We start from the raw sequence: 4,722 nt of genomic DNA on the forward strand, positions 1-4,722 counted from the left end.
AAAGCATTGCTTGTTCACCTCAGCTTGGAATGTATGCATTAGGTCACTCAGTTGTTGTTGTTCTTTTTGTCTCTGCAAAAGTGTCATGAGTATTGATTTAGGAATTTCACATAGATGTCAACAGAAAGATAAGAATAGAGGGAAAACTGTGGGCAAATTTGCAATTATGGAACTCAAGAAAAGTGATGATCAAATGTCTTTGGAAAATGAGGTCCAAAAATCTATGGGAAAATTTACACCTGTCTAAAAAGCTCATTCTACTTGCTATATTCTTTTTTGGGTATCTTTTCTGCTTCCTGGCAAAAATTGATGACTTCTCCCAGCTTCCTCACATTTCATTGGAAATATGCTTTCTGGATCACTAATCATTTCCACTCTGCTTACGTGCAGGGTTAGTGGTCTTTCTGCCTCTAAGGGAAGGGGATTACCTCGGTCCTCTTGAAATATCTCTCTCACTTGATTTTCAATATAACTTGTTCTTCAGGTTTAAATACACACACACACACACTGAGCTTCTTTTTTCCATCCACACTCCTTGTTGTGTGTTAGCACACACATATCAGAGAGAACATTTGACCTTTGGTTCTTTGAGATTGGCTTATTTCACTTAGCATGATTGTTTCCAGATCCATCCATTGGCAAATGTCATAAAGTCATTTTTATGTCTGAGCAATATTCCATTGTGTATACATACCACATTTTTCTTTATCCATTCATCTGTTGAAGGAGACCTAGCTTAGCTTTTGTAAATTGTACTGCTATAAATATTGATGTGGCTGTGTCACTGTAATATGCTGATTTTAACTCCCTTGGATCCTAATTAGAATAAGACATACTTCATGATCCTACAAATATTGAAAATATACTGTCATGTATAACTAAAAATAAAAATAAATAATGCCCAAGAAGTAAAAATAAATAAATAAATAAATAAAGTGACCAGGGGTCCAAGCATGGTGGCACACCCCTGTAATCCCAGTGACTAGGTAGGCAGAGGCAGGAAGATCACAAGTTAGAGTCCAGTCTAAGCAAATTATTGAGATTCTTGTCTCTCTCAAAAAATAAAAAGGGCTGAGGATGCAGCTCTGAGGTAGAGCACCCCTGAGTTCTATCCCCCCGTATCACATGCAAAAAATCATTTCCAGACAAAATGTTTGGAATATTTTCACTTTTTAAAAACATTTTTTTCTTATGGACTGTTCAATAAATTATTTGCTTAATGCTTCTAGAAACTACTAAAAATAAAAAGATTGTTTAGTAAAAATAATGCTCAAACATTTTGAAATTTGATAAAGAACTATAAATCTATAGATCCAAGATATTCAACTAACTCCAAGAAGAATAAACACAAAGAAAAGCAGATAAAACATATTATAATCTAACTTCTAAAACACAAAGAGAGAAATTTTTAAAGCATTGAGGGGCAACTGTAATGTGTTTAGAGGAAAGAATAAAAAAATACTGAAGACTACTTTTCGCAAGTTATGTGAGTCAAAAGACAATAGGATGATATCTTTAAAGTGCAAAAAGAAAATAGAATTCTATGCTTGTTTTGGAAAATTTGTTTGAAATGAAGATTTTCAATCAAGATGAGATGATATTTTACCAATACACCTGCTCTATAGGATATATTAAGCCAAAAGAAAATTTTACCAGAAGAAATGAACACACACACACACACACACACACACACACACACACACAATGTATGTGTGAGTATGTGTAAAAGAGAAAAGAAAAAACCCAAATATCCATATCAAGACTGAAAGAAAGAACATCACTATAGATCCTACAGACATTAGAAAGCAAATAAGGAAACATTATGCTCAACTTTCTGTCAGCAAATCCAATGATTTAGAAGTGGACAAGTTCCTTAAAAGACCTTAATTATGAAAACTTACAAGAAGAAATAGAAAATATGAACTATCTTATATATATTAAAAACATTGAGTTCACAATGAAAACTTTTTAACAATGAATTGCTGGGTCTAGTTGTCTTCACTGATGAATTCTATTGACACTAAAGGAAGAATTACCAAGACCACATAAATTCTCCTAGGAAACAAAGGAGGAGGGAGAACATTCCAACTTTATGCCTTATAGTCAAATTTTTGTCTATACTAGGGTCTGGCAACATGGCAGAATCACTTTTCCATGGAGTATCAAGTTACCAAGTATCTATTATCATCTGTATTATATTGAACATACCAAGTGATGAACTCCAACATTTCCAACAGTAATCCATCATAAGATAGAAATGATACATCTGGAATAAAACTCAAGTGTGACCAGAGGGTATAAATAGGCTGGCCATGAGAAGATAACCCAGACACTGACACAGAGCTCCTCATTTTCAACTTGCAATTATAGTCATGTGGAGCAGGTGTTCACCTAATCAGCTGAAGTAGAAGTGGACAGAGCTGTGAGTGGTGCTCCTGGCCATTCACATTGTGGATGGAGACATGGCTCAAGATGAGAAAATAGCCATATCCCTGGCCAGCAGGCAATGGCCTGACCTTTTGTTCAGAGATCTGTAAGGGAAAGGCTGGAAGATAAGAGATCTAGGAAAAAGACATATGGATGAACATAGGAGAATAGGCATGAAGGGTGAAGATTTTTGTATCATAGATTTGTTAAAAAGTCTCAGTTCAAAAGGTATCTGGAGTGAATTTGCACCAAACCAGCAGCTTCAGTTGCTGCAGCTCTCTTTTCAGTTCCACAACATTTCCCTTGTCAAAAATGCACTAAATTGTCTCCAAGTTTGAAGCATTCAGCAAAAAATGGCAAGGCAGAGCCCGAGAAACACACACCTGATTTCCATGACAACTATGGTAATGCTGTATTAACTAGTGGAGCCACTTTCTATATTACTGTATGGACATATAAAGCAACACAGGTTCCATTGAACCTGTCACCTGTTGGCAGAGTCACCCCAAAGGAATGGAAAGATTAATTATCATGCCAGCTGATGTAATATTGAATTTCAAAACCAACTCATAACTGGTGTCAACTAAAAGCACTATATATCTATTAAATATGGCATATTGAAGAAATAAAGTACACCTGAATCATTAATTTTTTAAAGCCTCAGTTTGTAGATAAAATGCCTTGACTAACTGACATCAACTTCAATATTGGTCTCCCCTGAACTTGCATGATTCAAACAGTAACAGAATGATCATGGTGTCAGAGATAGAGGCCAGGCATGTTCTTACCAGCATGAACTCTTGCTCCCACAGCCAATATACCTACCCTCACCTTTGAATTTCTATCTTTACTTCTCCACTGTGGTTTTGTGATTCCCATCCCTACATGTATGGATCTCCCAGGATTCTGATAAGCAAAAAAACGGTATATTCTTACCAAAGGATGCAGCCCAAGCCACATTGATCTAAGATGTACAGTGTCCCTAGGGCACTCTAGACTTGTCTTGCCCAGAGAATAGCAAGCAAGCCAGAAGAATCATTCTTTGGACCCTAATTGGTAGGTAGACATGTGAAGTCTGGTTTATACCAGCAGGTTAGCCACCATGACTTCTTGCTCTCCTTCCATAGCCATCAGACCTGCAGCAGGTATAAAATGTCTTCTGAACATTCCACTTCCTCCCTCTTTTATCCTTCACAGGTATTTGCCCCAGTACATCTTGTATATTCAGTCCCAACTGTTGAGAGCCACAGCTGAATAGCCCCTGGCATTTTGCCAGAAGTAATGGTTGAGAGGCAAGCCATTAAGATGATGATAATTAAGTTAAGCTGTTTATAATTGCTGTGACTGGATGATGCTGGTTGAAACAGGCTGTGTATTCAATTCTATATAGACTCCTGCTGCCTTGGGCACCTGCTACTTTGGAATTCTTGGTGAAGTTCCGGTGGAGGGAGTTCTGGTTGGTGTGTCCCTGAGAGGGCCGAGTGGGTGGCGTTCCCGGGAGTTCCGAAATAAAGTTTGTTCCTGCTTGAGTGGCTCGTGACTTGTGCCCAGCCAGACTGCGGCACCCAACTTCATACCTGCTTCTTTGAGAAGCCAAACTGACACAGAATAAAACTTGCTCAACCCGATAAAGGACATCTACACAAAATCTACAGGTAGTATTGTAGTGAATGTTTTCCCTTTAAGGTGGGAAACAAGGCATGCATACACACCCTCCAGGACTCTAGTTCAATAATGTAGTGAAGGTCCTAGCCAGTGAAATAAGACAAGAAAAAGAAAAGTCATACAGATTAGACAGGGCAAATAAAACTGCTTTTTACTCATAGAAAATTAGGTAGAAAATTCTCAATAATCTATCAAAATTGTACTAGGCCTAATAAGTAAGTTTAGTAAGTTAACAGTACACCAGGTTAATATTTTTAAAAAGTATAATTCTAAATGCCAGAACTAGAAAATTGGAAATCGATATTAAAAAGAACAATACAATCTTATAATCTATGATAGCATTCAAAAATCCACACAATTTGAAGGAAGCCACCTGTAACTTAACATTACCGAATTCTTGATTCTCATCTATACTCACAGTACTATCTCAGTGCATAGTATTTAACATTCTTTTAGCTGTCCAGATCAAAGCCCTAGGACATATTCTCCACATATATTCAGTCCATCAATAAATTTAGTGCACCTTTAAAATGTGCCTTGACTATTTTCACCACTTCCACTAGGGCAATCCACAGCCATCTCCCTGTCTTGGCCTTCTAACTGGCCTCTTTGCTTTCATTTGCTGTTTCT

At 37.1% G+C, this 4,722-nt stretch overlaps 1 pseudogene; it reads left to right on the forward strand.

Annotated features, from left to right (window-relative positions):
* The first annotated feature begins 2,600 nt into the window (after positions 1-2,600).
* Positions 2,601-2,953, forward strand: LOC143407528 (cytochrome c oxidase subunit 7B, mitochondrial pseudogene; annotated as a pseudogene).
* The last annotated feature ends 1,769 nt before the right edge of the window (positions 2,954-4,722 follow it).

The sequence above is a fragment of the Callospermophilus lateralis genome, chromosome 9 (assembly GCF_048772815.1).
Source record: "Callospermophilus lateralis isolate mCalLat2 chromosome 9, mCalLat2.hap1, whole genome shotgun sequence".
In the NCBI taxonomy this organism is placed as follows: Eukaryota; Metazoa; Chordata; class Mammalia; order Rodentia; family Sciuridae; genus Callospermophilus; species Callospermophilus lateralis.